Raw genomic sequence first — 18,454 nt, forward strand, 5'->3', positions numbered from 1 at the left:
AGTCGCAGCCCTTTTTTTTCTTTCTTGATTGTATAGTTTTAGTAAATAACATTATTACTTTACTATTGTTTATTTTTGATGTTATGTAAATACATTGAGAGCTCTTCCACCGAAGTCAAATTCCTTGTATGTCTAATCATACTTGGCCAATAAAGTATTCTATTCTATTCTATTCTATTCTATTCTATTCTATTCTATTCTATTCTATTCTATTCTATTCTATTCTATATTCTGTGCATGCCAAACTGAGAATCCACGTCTACACAAGTGAGACATGGCTTATTGTTATGCACATATTCAGACTACCCCATCTCTTCCTTCAGTTGGATATAGAAAAGGTTTGAAAATAATAAGCTTCTAAAAATCAAAGAACTCTGCAGAAGTCCATGAAGCAAGGCTGGAAGCAAGCAGGGTTTTCTGTTTCTTTGACAGCCTCTGATTTAAAGTTTTGGAATCTTCAAGGAAGATATCCAGGAAAGAAAGCAGAGGGCCTTTCCTTCAGGAGCCTGCTAATTCTGAAGAAATAGGTAATACCTCTCAAGATTCATAGCAAAACTAGTTATGCAATATCTAGAAATGATAGTCTTTCTATTAAATGAACCCAAAGTATGGATCTACCTCCCCACCCAAGCATGCACAAAGCAGGCAAGATAGAAGGATACTGAACTCCCGCCAACTTATGAACCTCAATTCTCTAAAATTCCTGCACTGATTATGTTACTTAGTAGGGTATGAAACATATGCAACCCCAAAACCAAGCTTGGAGAACTCAAATAATACTTTGGGTTTCATCTATTAAGTTATTGTTTTACTATCTGTACCAGGGTTCCGTGGAACCTTAGGGTTCTGCGAGAGGTCACTAGGGCTTCCCTGAGAGATCACAATTTATGTAAAAAAAAATTTCGAATTTGGGCAACTTCACATTAAAGAGGTAAGTTTCATTCTTTATTTTTAGTTTAAGAACACTGTTAATGCATATATGCAGGCCTACACATGAAACGAATATAATAATTTTGTAACTTCTGGTCTATTATTTGAGCCTGAATGTGCAGGGATTCCCTGAGGCCTGAAAAATATTTCAAGGGCTCCTCCAGGGTCAAAAGGTTGAGATAGGCTGTTCTGTATAGTGGACATTTTATCATTTTATTCTGAGAGATATTGTAAACTATCAACAGTCTCCTTGACTGCAGTGAGAATCAATCTAATACATAAATAAAATATCCAATTCTGGGCAAAATACCCTAACAAAATTCAGAAGGATGCAGAGAAGGACATGTTGTGGGATAATTTGGAGATTTATGAAGTCTTACGAAGGGAGAATGAATGAACCAGGAAATTAGAAATGTTTAGCTTTGAGAACAGAAAACTGGGTGGGGAATATAACAAAACTTTTCAAATACCTAAAAGGATGTTACAGAGAAGGCAAACAAGACACATTCTGTAATATCTCAGAAAGCAGGGCATAGAATTTTTTATTTAATACATAGTAAGATAGGCCTCATTTGAGTATTAGAAAAAAGTCTCTGAATTAAGAGTTGTTTGCCAATGGAACCAATTTCAAGAGCAGTGGTAGTTCCCCTTCTCTGGGTATATTCAAGCAAGGACTGGACAAACATCTATTTTAGATATCTTACTTTAGATTCCTGCATGGAACATAGATTTGAATGGCCTAAATAGCACTTTCCAATTCTATAAAATTCCATTTATATATACTGTAATATAAAGAATTACTTTAAAACTAACTATTTATGGAATTTTAATCGGAATGTCAATAACTATACCTACAACAAAATAGTAAGCTTCTAAAAACTATTCTCTTTAAAACATGTTTCCCCTCTTTTTTTAAAGCCATAAATCAAACTGGGGACCAAACTAATACTACGTTGCAGAAGGGGAGATCCAAACTGTGCTGTAGTACAGTAGAATCTAAAACAATGTACTGTATACGACTGTATGCAATGAGATCAGATTCCAGCAGTAATTGTCCACCAGCTTGCCAAGGCCCTAAACTTCCTCTGGATGACTGGGAAACATGGGAATGCAGTGGAGGAGAAGGAAATTTCACCACCTGAACAGGAATCCAATGTGGAGCAACTCTGTTTCACCATGTACTATCTGTACTGTGGCTTCCTGACTTGTGTATAGGTTTAGCAAGAGGACAACAAGTTGTTGTGAGATTCCCATTTTTCTAAGCACATTCCACAGCTTCATGTGATCCACACAATCAAAGGTCCTTCAGTGATCAATGGAAGTACCAACTGACTTCTTTTTACTATTCCTTGGTTTTCTCAATTATCCAGCATGCATCAGCAATGTCTCATGTCCCTTGGCCTATTCCAAAGCCAGCTTAAACATCCGGCGTCTCTTTTTCTATATGCTCTAATCTGTATTAGATGATCTGTGTAAGCGTTATCTACTATATACCAGAAATCATATTCTTTCTAGATTTTTCAAAAGTTTGGGATTTCGCAAATGGAGTATCTCTGCTTGGCATATGCCTACCTTTGACTATGCCTGGAGAAGCTTTGCATATGCAAATATAAAATTAATCGAAGAGAGTATTTGTGGCTGAGGGTTGAACTGTGGAGTCCTTGGTGCTCTCTGAGCCGTGTTGTTTTCTTGCAGACATTTCATTGCCAGACAAGGCAACATCTTCAGTGAGAAAGGGGTTTTTGTACTGAAGATGTTGCCTAGTCTGGCAATGTAATGTCTGCAAGAAAACAACACGGCTCAGAGAGCACCAAGGACTCCACAAATATGAAATGGATTACTAATATATTTTTAATTTTTTACCCTGCCTCTTTTTCATGGGCTCAAGGCAACATGAAGAGCATGCTAATTTTCCCTCATAAGTACCCTGTGAGGTCGATTGGGCAGAGGGAATAAATACGGAAAAACACCCAGCAATTTTCTTAGCACAGAGTAGAACCCGAACTTGAGTTTCCTAGGTTCAAGTCCAGCACTCTAAGCACTACTGTATACTACAATAACTGTAATAGTATGTATGTCATGAATTAAATGAGTGCTAGTTATGTAATTTTTTCATACAAATCTGCTACAAGAATTCTACATATACACGAATACATATGAAATACATATGAAATATGTATGGATAATAAAGATGAATTTTTAAAGACCAATATTACTTTAACTTACAGATTTACCTAGCATTTAAAACACAACCAAGCTCTGAGTGCTGTTCAGCCGGGGGAAAGCATGTTGGAAGGAGAAAGGGGCACTTTTAAGACCAATATCAGCATCACGTGAGTCTGTGTATATACAAATGCACAAAGAGATTAACTTATTACGTGTGTCTCATATAAAATAATATTTAGGGCATATTTTGAAGTACCCATACCTCCTCAGCTATGCCAAAGGGTCTTTAAATGTTAAAAGGATTGTTATAAAGAACCTACATCTGCTTACATAACATATTCAAAAATATGACAGAAAGAGAGAATGTCACTGATATTTTAATGAATGTTGCGAATATCATATGATTAGTTTCCTTTTCTAACTGTAATCAGCTTGGCAGATTTGAAAGGGATATTTTTGGCAAGTGATTATACAACACTAAGAGTAGCTAATTAACTGTCACAGAATAGAGTATTATAGTACAGGGGGGAAAGTTCCTGTAGGCACAAGTACAGTAATACATAAAGTATGGACTTGACGTAAACTAGCAAACCCCCTGCAAAATTCGTAATTATCAAAACTTGGTTAAGTATTTTAAGACATTCTTTCATTATAAATATAAATACAGGTTCTAGCCAGTGGTTTAAAAGTAAACCACCTGATTCTTGATTAGAAAGCTAGAAGTATCATGTTAAAATTGTTTTACATTTACAGGGAAGAACAAGTATAAATTTGGGATGCAGCTTTATTTGTAAATGTATCTGACATGTAATATTAAGGAAGAAGAGAGCAGAATCAGCCATATTATTTAAAAATTAAGATCCTTATTAAATATATTGAACTTTTTACGTTCTGGTAAAATCTTTCAGTCCAATACAAAAGCTGAACAATGTGATTAGTTCTCTGATTCACTGCCAGTTATGCAGATGGCTAGCAGTATTTTCCTCATTTATTTATTTATTTTCTATCCCGCCTTTATTATTTTTATAAATGACTCAAGGCAGCGAACATACCTAATACTCCTTCCTCCTCCTATTTTCCTCACAACAACCACCCTGTGAGGTGAGTTTAATATCCTCTCTGTAAAATTATATAATGAACTATATTTTATGAAATACTTTGCATTGGATCCAAGAGGGGCACAAATAGATGAGAATACTGGGCTTACATTTTATTGGTGTTTTTTATTTGCTTGGTTAAGGCATTTTACTCAATTTTTAAATGCTGAAAATTTAAGTCAAACAATCAAAACTGTTTTAACCTCAGTGCAGACAAAAACACTGGCTCCAAACTACAATACCACATGAATTTCCTGGGTTGGCTTGGAAGCCGGTATGACCAGAAAAATGACTTTCTTATGTACTGACAGACTGAGAATAAACCAGTATAATAATTTAGTTTAAAAAGTTAAAATATTACCAATGCAAGCAAGCATTCTGAAATGGCAAGTATACAATATATTTCAGCCATTCTGACTAAGCAAAACTTCAACTGAACTTGCTGTAGAGTATTAGTAAAAAGGGATAAAGAGAAGCTGTTTATTAGCCTAGCAAAGCACACTACCTAAAAATGTACACATTTCTCATCCTTAGTAACTCAGAAATGAAGTTTGTTTTCCTGTTGGGAAAAAATATGCAAATAACTATTTTGTAAGACAGCACATTCTGCCTAAGTAGGCATGGATGATCACCATCTTCAAGCAAACTTATGTGCAGGAATCAGCATCTGAAGTAAAAACTTCTTCTGATGTTTTATATAGAGGAGCAAATGGATCCTAGGTTACCATCTACATGTGAAATGTAACATATGTTTCAATAAAAATATCCTCCTCCAAGCTTAACAATTAAAAAAGAAAAAATTCCTAATTAAGTATTTTGCTTTAACACCTTCATCATAAGTAAATAAATAAAGAGAATTGTGCTGTAAGATGTGTGCTGTATACAAAATAAGCTGGAGAACTTAAGAAAAGGTGATGTCAATTTGGAGTTGTTGGGTTGTTTGTTTTGGTGTCTTCAAGTCAGACAAGTTCCTGCAGTTTTCTTGGCAAGATTTCAAAAGTAGTTTGTCATTGCCTTCTTCCTATGGCTGACTGGCCAGCTGGCTCTGTGCCTAAGGGAGAACTAGAACTCACAGTTTCCCGGTTTCTAGCCTGATGCCTTAACCACTACATCAAACTGGCTTTTTACATCAATTTGTACACGCTGAAAAATAGATTTCACCTAGGGGGAAAAAAAGCTTTTCATAGTCTAGATCTTTAATTAAAATAGTCAGAAAAGTTCTGACAACTGCAAAACAACTTCAAAAACAAAAGCACAAGGAAATGTCCTCAAACCTTCATAACTTTTAAAATAATACAATTTAAATTCTTGGCCTGTGGTGTTGCTTAGCTTTTTGCTGAGTTTAGCCAGAACAAGAAAACTATAGTTCAGCCTTCCCTAACTAGGTCCTTTCCAGGTCTATTAGGCTACAACTGCCATTAACCATGCTGATCGAGAATTATAGGGACTGCAGATAAAGACCTCCCGTTTAAGGCAGCTGCTATATCTGATTATTATCATAACCAAGAATCCTGCAGGAAACCGGAGCTGTCTTAAAAATGTACAGAAAATATTTATTATGCCTGGACAATATTCAACAAGAAAATAGAACAATCTGGACTGCTTAAAGATCCTAACCTCAACTTTGCAGATAAACTATTAAAAAAGCAGAATAGTTTTTCCTATTATGACAGATCACTTCAAATTCCAGCTCTGACCTGCTTAGTACCTTCTCCTGCTTTCCATTTTCACCCCTTGAAGTCTTTTCCACATTCTCTTTTTGAGGTGAGGGGTGGGGATTTTAAACACTATTATATATAAGCAAAATTATATGCATAAATAAGAACTGGAAGAAGCAAAAAGAAAAAAAGTATGATTTACCATTATTGATATTTTAAGTTTTTCACCTAAAATACTGGGGAATCTGAATTATTCCTGTTTATCTATGCTAAAATTTTGAAGTTTCTCTTTGAAATTTATGTATAGCAAAGTTCATCCTTGGCTGCTACATCATCAATCTTCCCTTATCCCACACAATTTCAACTGTTTGTTTTAAGTAGAATTGTCTTTAAAGGCTGTTCCTCATGTCTGAGTTAAAGTATTACCCATCTGTCCTTGACTTGTCAGAAAACTATGTTGACACAGTATGTGTTGCTTCTCCTGGTGATCCCTATTCTAACAGGAGTTTGATGCTGGCAGATGGTGCTGTCCTTATTTATGGTGTAGAAGGTACATTAAAGACAAGGATGGCTGGATTCCTCAGCTTTATTTTCTTCCCCTCCTACCAAACATTTCCAGCTGACAGCAAAACATCCACCCATCAATCTCCTTAACAGGGGAGGGGGAATGGGAAAGAGGCAAGTTTTGACAGATGGTTTTGCACAGTCTGTCTCCCTTTGGACATGGGTTTAGCACTATTCTGGAATATTCCAGAATAACGCCTGTCCAAAAGGAGCCTATCAGCGGATATTAGAAAAAGAAAACCTTTTTTTGAAACCAGTCCAAATAACAGCTGACAGGCATGGGAAGAGTTGCACTGTGAGATGGGAGAGGGAGGGAGTGCCCTTCTCCCACTTCATTCTAGCACTTCCACTCCTGCCTCTGCTTATCAGCTGCTGTTCACAATGGTCCAGGTCCCTGAGCACAGGATCAGCATGGACATCCGGCAGGCACGTGGGGCGAGCTGTACTTTCCCACTGCTAAGTCCTGTTAGTCCTGGACAATGCCAAGGGACCAAAAGGTATGGGCATGCCTACATTGGCCTAAAGTAACCAATGAGTGATGGGCTGAGCCCACTCCCCCAGTGGTTGGAATTGCAGTCACCTAACACTGACACCTGAAGAGGCTGCTAAAATGTATCAGATTGCAATTATGGCAAAGCTGCTGTGACTTGATGCCTGCTTTAACAGGAAAAACACCATTTTAACATGGGAACAGCTAACAACTTTAAACTGCATTAAGCATGGCTTGGGGATGAGATGGAAGCAATGTCATGAGGGCATGACAGAAAAAAAAGGCTGGTAGGGCATTTTTGTGCTGTGGTTGTGTGCAAGTTGGGAACGCCCCCTATGATGAAGAAGACTGATAGGCCTGATTAGACCTGTGGGCCAATGATTCTCCATCCCTGATAAGACAGATTTAAGTCATAGAACCATTGCTTTTTATACTTTTGATGTGAGGTGGACTGGAAGTGTCCTATGAAAACTGGATTCATTTTTTGAGGGGAAAAACTGAAGAATGGGCTTTTTAAGACAAGTAGCTGTACTATATCTTCCTTGTTTTTATTTTTAACATGAAAAAAATGGAAGTGATGTTTTGATTGCCATGACCAGCTTGGCAGGATGCCCTCTGAATTCTGCATTCTGGATAAAGTTCAAAATAAATGCTATTGAGGGCAGCCAATCTGTTCTTTTTAAAAGCGTCTCCATTCCCTCATTTTCAAAGGTAACACCTCACCCAAAAGCCCTTTTTATTTCACCCACTATCCAACTTCACTGATATTTCTCCCACCCTCAGCTTCTGCAGAGGAATGATTAACCCTGAAAAAATGTATATGGGAGGGAGGGTGTTCAGTCCAGCTTGATTACTGTAGATGCAGCAAATGATCCATGTGAACAAGACAGGCAAGAAAAAAATCTGGAACACATACCTATTTCAGGGCCAACTTGCTTGACTCCGTGAAGCCAATGAAAACTTAAAACTATAATTTGTTCTCTGCTCTGTTCCTATGGCAACAATTCTCTAATCACAGAAAACAAGTCAGATTCCTAGAACTATCCACAATTTCCCTCACTAGTTTTACACTAACCAACTTGTTTAAGATCACCAGCGGACTGTTGCCATAGCAGCTGATGAAAAGAGTGGAAAGAACAACTGTGAAGAGAGGCAACTGCCTACATATCTGATGTCCTCCATTAACTCTCCCCATGTTCCTTTTTGACATTTTGCTTGTACTCAATTGTCTTATTTCCAATATGTATTTCTAATGTAACTGTAAAGCAATCTGAAGTAAGGCATGAATGTTTATGGCTCAGATATGGGAAAGACATTCATATATGAAAATGGAGGTTATCTCCCTTCTCTCATTGGAATGGGTTCCTCTGACTCTGAGAAGGAAGAGGAACACCTAGCAGATTCTCAGCCTACGGTTCATGTGGCAACAGGCTGTCAGCCCCCTGTACCTGATGAGTCTGACTCAGTGCAGATGGTCACTGATTCCAACAATAAGGAATCAGAGACTATCCTTGGGAGTGCCAAGCCCCAAATCAGCTAAAGGTGAAGCAGAAAAGGTCAGCATTAACTCTTCTAATTAAGCACAACCAAGAATTCTGGTTATAACAGCATGCTCCAACCCCCTTCTCATTCACTTTCCTGCTTCTGACTTGTGTTCCTGTGACAGCTTGCTCCAGGTTCTTCCTGCTTCTTGCTCCATGATCAGACTTTGGGCTTGACTTTTAGACTGGAATTCATTGATATGTGATTTATCAAATAATTTGATCTCCTCTCAGCACTCTTGCCTCCAGACCTAAGCTAGCAGTTTGTGACACTGACATAATATAATACAAAATGCAATAGGAGGCGGGAGTATTAGGTATGTTCACTGCCTCGAGAGAGAGAGGGGATAAAATAATCTTCTTCCTCCTCCTCCTGTCTAAATTACCAGTTCTTATGGTTACTGGTAGAATATTCATAACATGCTAATAAAAACTCAGACTTCTAACTGCCAAATTTCTTGTTTGCATTAGGCTCACGCTTGCATAGGACAGTAAACATGTAAGTTTCTATGTAAAGTGGACGGGAAGAAGAGATGAATGTATTACAAACCTCCACAACATTGTTAATTTCATCTCCTCCTACAAGTGAAGGCAGCAGCGTACAGCTCAGAGTTTTCTCTATCCATGGAGCTCTGTTCAATATTTCAATATTTTTTAGTGACTATATACTGAAGAATAAGTCAAAATAAATCATTTTCAGTACCGTTTCTTACTTGATCTGATTTCTGTCTGTGTGTTGGGATTTATCTGATTTAGGAAGGAGAATTTCACCACTCAGTCAAAATTGGAAAGAGTGGCAATGTAAAATAATTCATCTAATTTTGTTGTATAATTATAGTTAGAGTCTTGGAGGCTTTACATATTGCTTGCTGTGTTGATGCTGCAACAGCCAAACTTTATTTGCCAACCCACCTTCTTCCTGCAGTAGCTTGGGAAATGATCTGTATACTAGTGCTGAATGTCTTTCTACCAGCACTTTCAAAGAAGATCTGGAAAGGGAGCAGTAATAAAAGGCAGAATGCCTGTAGTATAGCTTCTAATTCATCAATAAAAAACCCAGAAAACATTTTTTGCTGCCATTCACTCCTGCAAACATATTTTGTAGAGCAGGAGCTGAAATTATTATTGAATTAAAATGGCTATCCCAACCAATATACTAACCAGAAATAAGATCAACTCGCTGACATAAAACTGATGATCTGTAGTAGTAGCAGATGATGCCATAATAATTCCAATGATGCTTATGAGAATGAAATTAACATTTTAAAAATGTCAGGACTATGTACCTATAACTATTAAACTACTGGTTTTATCCAGAAATAGCAACATATACCTTTAGGACTGGAAGTTAATGTTAACTTGATGAAATGTAAGTATTTCACAAGTATTTGTGTTCTGGATATATTTTTGAAAGATAATATAGAACAGTATTAAACTTGAAAATCATGCAAAATCTAATACAATCCTATCAGTAGCCTTTCAGGCAACAACCTCAAGGGGTATTGCAGAGTTCAGAGTTGGATGGAATAACACAGGTTTACATGGAATGAAAAGAATCCCATTTCAGAATTAGAATCACATTAGACAAATAGCATCTTGAATCCCAAAGCTCAGTTACTGTCATCTGTAGAAAACATCTTCATGTTTTTAATCAAGCTGCAAGTATTTCAAAGCTATCTGAAAACTCAGGAAACTACAGAGAAATGCATGAGATATTAATATGAACGATTAGTTACTAAGGCAACAGTGACAAATATAACTGTGCTGCTTTTCTTTCACTATTCTCACCATTTTCTTCTATTCATCATTATTTTCAAATTATTCATGAATAATAAACCTGTTCTATAATTAAATAGATGTAGGAAAGTTGGCCACCAGCCTCTATAATCTTACTGACTCTCGAAACTGTCAAACAGTTACAAAATTTATCCTAGCTTGTTTTATAGGTTAACTATGATGAGGGATAATAGGGTTTTCTTTCCAAATCAGGCTGACTTCTTAAAATAAGCCTGGAAAGATCTAGCACAAGAGTAGCAGACTCTGTATTTAAATGTATAAACTCTGCTCACGAGGACAGGATAAGGTGACAAGCAAGCTTACTGGGTGGCTGTTCTTCCCCATTCTTCCTCTTCTTCCTCCTCCCCATTCTTAGTATCCTTGACATATGGCAGGCAATTGCTGGGAAAATGCAGCCTCCTCTAATATGGAATTGGCTCTGATACTTTAATGATGCTTTGAATCCCTATTCCAACCTCTGAACTTCTTGTGCGTTAGCTATTTTAGATGATGTAACACTAACTATGGCTTAATAACGGCATACAAGTGCTGAGCCTTCTTACACCGCTGTGAGAAGAAGAGAAGCTTTTACTAATTCTTTTAACTATTCAGGAACTGCCCCTTAGGCCTGGAAAACAGTTATTACATACATTCCTAATCTCTTACTCTATTATGTAATCAGTTGTCAGATGTACTTTTTTAATGCAAACTAAGCACTTCTTATTTACAATGTCATCATTTTACAGTAATTATATTTTAATATGTTTGTTGTTCTTGGAAGTCACTACAGAATTCTACCTCTTCTAACAAATTACCTTTCTACCCAAAAAAAATGGATCCACCAAAATATATCAAATAAATAAATAAATGAATGAATGAATGAATGAATGGTATAACAGCAACACATGATCTACATGTTCATTATTTAATATTAAACAATCTGGATACCATACTTACATAAAACAGATTTTAACAAACAGACAGTTTTCCCCCCACAGGCACTAATGTAAAATACATTTGCCTTTTCTAATTTTTTTACTTATCCTAACTAGAAAAAAGAAGCACTTACCGCATAGATACAGTTAAGATAATTAATTACATCAGTACTGATGAGGCTTTTAATAGCTATTTACTCTATTAGGTCATTTTCTACCTAATTTCTGTTTTATAACTACGTCTTAGATTCAATTGTTAAAACAATAATGCAAACATTAATAATAAATTGTCCATAGGATACATACAAGACTTTTTTTAAAAATACACAAAAGCCCACATTCAAAGAAAGAAAAAAATGTGTACTGTAATGTTTTTACAGAACATGATTGTTTCAGCTTTAGAGCTGTATAAGAAAAAACATTATTATGCGTTTTTTTAGTCCAAGCTAAATTTGTCTTAAGAGACTTGCATTTCTAAAATATAGTCCAAAATAAATTCTTGCGTTTTGTTTTCCCTCCTTCGAATTCAGGGGCATCTGCAGGGTGTGTATCAAGAGAGACAAGATGGTCTCTTTTGGTAGCATGACCTGTTCCTTTGTACATGTTTGTGACACTGTGTCATGAGTGCCGTTGAGCTGAAGACATCAGCGCAATGGCACACATGACAATAGCAAGGAAACAGGGGAAGGGGCTCAAGATAAGTAGCCATCAACTCACAAAGACTGAAGGACAAGAAACAATGGCTAAACGGATCGCGAGGCACACCCAAGCTGTTAGCGCTAACGCAACGGAGATCGCCCAGCCGACAGCAATCACCGGAGGAATAAAGAAACCGATGATGGGCGATCCCGGAACGCCAGCGGGGCCTCGCAACCCCTCACCTACCGGCAGGACAACGTGTTGGACAAAGGGGGGTGACGTAACCGCGAGTGAGGGGGCGCTGACCGGCGCGGGGTATTTAAACCCCGCACCGGCGCGCTCCTGTCACTCTCAGCTTTTTTCCTATACTGTACCTACACTGTGAATAAATCAGAGCCTGTTCCACAGAACCAGTGTCTGAGAATTATTCAGAGGTAGGCAGCGCATGACATAAAGCTGAGAGTCATAAACTCAGCCTCGCCGAGCCCCACCGGACGACAACGAGCCGCGGGAGGAGTAGACGGCGAGAAGACCAGGAAGATGAGGCCGGCGCGACGCGGACAAGGAGGGCGAGCCGCACGGCAAGAAGCAGAGGAGGACCGACCGAGGCCAGAGGCACCGCGGACTCCCGGAGCCATGGACGCCCACCCGACCCAACCCGAGCCTCAGCTCCAACCCCAAGGGGAGATGGCGACGGAGGCAACCCGACCACGGGAGGGAGCAACATACCTTCCGAAACCAGCGGAGAACCCCGCGCCCCACATCGCACCCCAGCAACGGGCGTGGAGCGACAGCCCAACGGTAAGCACGGAGGAGGACGATGGAGACACCCAGCAGACGGCGGAGGAAGCGGACCAACGGCCGAGAGAGACTGAACCCCACCGGCGTACTACCGCATCCGAATCAGGGAGGGGGACGAATGGAAGACTGCGTTCAACTGCCCCCTAGGCGCCTTCCAGTACAAAGTGCTGCCGTTCGGACTCGCGGGGGCCCCCGGGGTGTTTATGCAGCTCATCAATGAGGTACTGCATGAACACCTGTTCAAAGGGGTCCTTGTCTACATAGACGACGTCCTTATCTACACGAAAACGCACAAAGAACATGTGACCCTAGTCAGGCAAGTCCTCGACAAGCTCAGAAGGGCGCAGCTCTATGCCAAACCTACAAAGTGCGAATTTCATAAAGCGCGCCTAGACTACCTGGGGTACCGAATCTCCGGAGACGGCATAGAAATGGACCCCGCAAAAGTCGAGGCGGTGCTGAACTGGGAACGCCCCCGCAACAGACGCCAACTCCAGAGCTTCCTCGGCTTCGCGAATTTTTACAGGTCATTCGCCCGGGGGTTCGCAGAGATAGCCCTCCCCCTAACGGACCTCCTCAAAACCAAAGGGGTGGGGGACACCCGACGCGCCAAGAACCCGGGCACAGTATTGAATTGGACTCCCGCGTGCCAGACCGCATTCAACAAGCTGAAAGCGCTGTTCACCACGGAGCCAATCCTCGCGCACCCGGACCCAGAACGGCCGTTCGTGGTCCAAGCCGACGCCTCAGACTTCTCCCTGGGGGCCATCCTACTCCAAAAGGACCCCACGGGACTCCTGAAACCATGCGCCTACCTGTCGAGGAAATTTTCCGAGACAGAAAGGCGATGGCACGTCTGGGAGAAAGAAGCCTTCGCGGTAAAATCGGCGCTAGAAACATGGCGACACATACTCGAGGGAGCCACCCAACCATTCGAGGTCTGGACCGACCACCGGAACCTCGAGGCCCTCCGAACGCCCAGACGCCTTAGCCCAAAACAGGTCCGATGGGCCCAATTCTTCAGCCGCTTTAAATTCCAGCTGAAGTTCATGCCGGGCAAAAAGAACTTCATGGCCGACGCCCTCTCCCGACTGCCCCAGGACGAAGAACCCGCCCCAGACACCATTGGGACGGTCCTATCCACCTCGCAACTGGGGATGGCCGTGACCACCCGAAGTGGCGCCCGGAGGCAGCTCGACTCTACGGCACAGCCGACGGCGGGACAACCTGCGACCAGACGAAGCCCACCGCAACTACCAGGGGGAATACGCACGGACATCGCCGCCGCCCTCAAAACCGACCCCTGGTTCCTGGCAAACCCCGACAAGGTAACGATGGCACAGGACCTGGCATGGGGGGAAGGCAGAATCTATGTCCCGGACTCGCAACGCCAAGCGATCTTGCATAGGTCACACGACGCCAAGCAAGCGGGACACTTTGGGTTCCTCAAGACCCTACACCTAACAAGGCGTCAATTCTGGTGGCCCGCGCTCAGACGAGACGTGAAAGCATACGTAGCGTCCTGCCCAACGTGTGCTAGGGCCAAACGGGCACCAGGCAAACCCGCGGGGCTATTACAACAGGTGGCAGAACCCTCCCGCCCATGGGAGGAAATCTCTATGGATTTTATAGTGGACCTCCCACCCAGCCAGAAGAAAACGGCCATTTGGGTGGTGAAGGATTACTTCTCGAAACAGGCCCACTTCATCCCCTGCACGTCGGTCCCATCCGCACAACAACTAGCCAAACTCTTCCTCATCCACGTGTACAGGTTACACGGATGTCCCGCACGTGTGGTGACCGACAGGGGCACACAGTTCACCTCTAAATTCTGGCGGGCCTTCCTAAAGCTGACGGGGACCCAACAGGCCCTATCCACTGCCTGGCACCCCCAGACGGACGGAGCCACAGAGGTCCTTAATGCCACCCTAGAGCAATTCATACGCTCATACACCAACTATCATCAAGACGACTGGGCCGAACTGCTCCCGTTTGCCGAAGTCGCATACAACAACGCCGTCCACACGAGCACGGGGAAAACTCCGTTCGAGGTAGTCTCGGGGCGTGACTTCGTCCCCATACCGGAGCTACCACAACCCCCGGAACCCCAGGTGGACGCTAGCGACTGGGGACGGAAGATTGCGGAATCGTGGCCAATAATCACGGCAGCGCTGAAGGATGCACAGGCGGCCTACAAAGAGCAGGCCGACAAGCACCGGCGCCAACAACCGACGTTCCAGGCGGGGGATATGGTCTACCTATCCACCAAATTTCTAAAGTCACCCCAACCCTCGAAAAAACTGGGGCCTAAGTACATCGGGCCGTTCCGAGTCACGCAAATAGTGAACCCGGTGGCAATACGCTTGGACCTGCCACACAACCTACGGAGACTCCACCTGGTGTTCCACACCAGCCTCCTGAAACCGGCAACCACCTCACGATGGCACCCAAGCACGCCACAGCCCTCACCGGTGATGATCGACGGGCAACATCACTTTGACGTAAGGGACATACTCGACTCTCGCAGGCAACGGGGAACTTTACACTATTTGGTCAGGTGGGAACACTTCCCCCACCCAGAATGGGTGGCGGCGCACAACGTTAATGCGCCTGACCTGACCCGGGCTTTTCACCGGGCATACCCCGACAAGCCAAAACCAAGGCTAGCAAGCCGTCACCTGCAAAACCCCTCCCCCGCAGGCCCCCCCCCGCCTACCGTGCCCCAAGGGAAAGGGCCCCCCCAAGCCCGCGACTTGGGTGGACCTCCTCCCCCGGGACTCCCCCCCCACCCTGGGCCCACGAGGCAGTAACAAGCGTTCGCCAGCACCCTCCCCCCGCCCCGGGCCCACGGGGGAGTGGCAAGCAAGTCAACAGGGCATCCTGGGGGCAACACCCAGGAGCACACATAACAAAGGCGACGCACTTTGAATAAAAAAGAAGGGCCCTACCTGGAGCCGATAAGCACCCGACCAGCCACGCCTCTCTCCTCGCCGAACTGAGCCAAACTAACAGGGTGTGGCCGGAGCATGCGCACGCCAGGGTGTGACCTGGGCATGCGCACTAAGGACACACCCTAGGAAAGCACGTGGCAGAGGGCGGAACAAAGGGAGGGGCGAAAAACACTCCGGCGGGAATTTAAAAAAAAAAAAAAAAGTTACTTTGACAGCTCCCCTGGAAAAAAAAAAAAAAAAAACCAGAAAACCGGGGGGGGGGGGGCACTATTCGGACAGGGGGCAGTATGTCATGAGTGCCGTTGAGCTGAAGACATCAGCGCAATGGCACACATGACAATAGCAAGGAAACAGGGGAAGGGGCTCAAGATAAGTAGCCATCAACTCACAAAGACTGAAGGACAAGAAACAATGGCTAAACGGATCGCGAGGCACACCCAAGCTGTTAGCGCTAACGCAACGGAGATCGCCCAGCCGACAGCAATCACCGGAGGAATAGAGAAACCGATGATGGGCGATCCCGGAACGCCAGCGGGGCCTCGCAACCCCTCACCTACCGGCAGGACAACGTGTTGGACAAAGGGGGGTGACGTAACCGCGAGTGAGGGGGCGCTGACCGGCGCGGGGTATTTAAACCCCGCACCGGCGCGCTCCTGTCACTCTCAGCTTTTTTCCTATACTGTACCTACACTGTGAATAAATCAGAGCCTGTTCCACAGAACCAGTGTCTGAGAATTATTCAGAGGTAGGCAGCGCATGACACACTGACACACACAGAAAAGAGGCAGGGCTTCAACTGCACTCTTCTTTTGTCAATTTTCACTCCTAGCCCTACCCCATGGTGGGGGTAGATACTACCGCTGTTTTTCTTTCTAGTCTCTGTAAGATTAAAATCATGATTATACCAATACAGACAATGGAGTCTCAAATTATTGTTTAATTACTGATTGAGAAATATTTGTAAAGATTCTGATGGTCACTACCACATTTCAGAGTCTCATATTCTGTCTTTTCCTGTCTGTCTGTCTGTCTATTTCAAATTTCTGTCACCGCCCATCTCCCCTAAAGATTCTGGGCGGTTAGAACAGCTAAACCTTCTCAGTACACATTAGGGACTAAGTAACTGGAATGGATTTGCAAACCAGAGTCTCCTGTTGACTACAGTCAGGACAAACTGCATAAACATAAATAAATAAAGCCTTAAAAATTTATTGTGCTAAAAGAAAAGAATAAATATTGCTATCTCAGAACAAGGCACACTTTACTGGAAATTCCCTTTAGGCTCCTTTAATTCTGTAAAGATTATTTTAAGTTCTACATAATTATATAAACATAACAACTTTTACTAAAAACATCCATTAAATGGCATAGTTAGAAGATATATATTGCAACAAGTCTCATCCTGAGCAATTAGGTCCTTGAGATTCAATCACTTATTTCTGACATTGTTCAGTGTATCACGGGAGGTTGTATATTGGAAAATCTCATCAGAAGACAGCAAAGGAGAAAGTGCTATACTTGCTGAGTGTTTAAAATAAATACCTTACAATAAAAACGTTTTTAATTTGCTATCATTATGATCAGAGGGGATTGCTGATGGGAAACGCAATACTCTGCAGGAAGGAGGACTTAAACATTTAAGTTTATGTATATTCTGGCAATTTTAAGTTCATGCAAGATTTTCTGTGTAGTTCACAGTTATTTAATTTATATAAGAGTTGATTGTATCTGACCTAATTTTAATGGATTTTTTGTTTTGTTTTGCTTGCATTTTGCTGAACTTGAAGTAACTACTGGCAAACAAAATCTATTTCCTCCCTCTCTCTATAACGAGACTGATACAAATTAATAACCACATTGCTTTAGAATGATCCTGGATATTAGTTTACTTTTCCAGTTTAGAATTTAAATTGCTATTCCTTTTTGAAAGAACATTCACAATTAGATATTTTTGATCGCATTTACTGATAAAAACCATATTAACCAGAACTCATTACGGAAAAAAAATCATCAAAAGAGAAAGGGTAGAATTCTTACGGTAAGCTATCCATTATTCATATATTTTATGAACTGCATAAAACAGTATGTCAGCAATTTAAAAAATATATATTTTAAAAGAAGTACAAAATATATGCTCCGCTGTCCTCTATTCATCAGCAAGTGTCAGGCCATTAACAACTGTTAACAATGTACACAGCATCTAAGGCATTTTGATTTTGTAACTTAATCCAAATTCATGTACTTTTGAAGAAAAAAAGAAGAAACATTACTGATATTTTTCAAAAGAATGTTCATCAATTAAAAAAAAAACCCTAACAAGTATTTTATACATGAATAAATGTTGCTATACCTATAATAACAAGTTTTATTAACAACTATCCTTTCTGCAATGAAGTGGAAATCTTGTAGATGGCCTGAACTTTCATACAAATAAGATTGACAATACAAATAAATTATTTAAAAAATATCAAAGTTGATTAATTTCTCTCTGACAATCTGTAAGTCACTGACAGTTGTGGCAACACTGGATATTTATTAATATCCTAACTTCCTAATGAAAGGTTAGATGCACTGATTTCTTCAGTAGGGGAAAGAAAGAAACAGCTGGATCATCGGGAGAGGAAATAATACAGTACTGTGTGACTGAAAGAATGCACTGCAAATTTTATTTATTTGTAAACTGTATTTTCTAGTTCGAAGCAGCAAATTAAATGTTGGATTGTATCCAATTGTGTCCTCCAATAGTATAAGGCTCTTTGACTCAGCAAAGGCTTTTATGGTTGGAAACTTTTTTTAAAAATTGACAGTTTATTCTGTAGTACAACTATGACCTTCCATACCGCTCCAGAAGTCCCGCAATAATTGGGGGATAAAGTAGGATAATTGCAAGAATGGTTCAGAGGGGG

At 41.5% G+C, this 18,454-nt stretch overlaps 1 protein-coding gene across 2 annotated transcripts in view; it reads right to left on the reverse strand.

Moving 5' to 3' along the window:
- STK3 (serine/threonine kinase 3) overlaps positions 1–18,454 on the reverse strand; it is a 151,037-nt gene that overhangs the window by 43,784 nt on the left and 88,799 nt on the right. The window lies entirely within an intron of this gene.

The sequence above is a fragment of the Candoia aspera genome, chromosome 3 (genome assembly GCF_035149785.1).
Source record: "Candoia aspera isolate rCanAsp1 chromosome 3, rCanAsp1.hap2, whole genome shotgun sequence".
Classification (NCBI taxonomy): Eukaryota; Metazoa; Chordata; class Lepidosauria; order Squamata; family Boidae; genus Candoia; species Candoia aspera.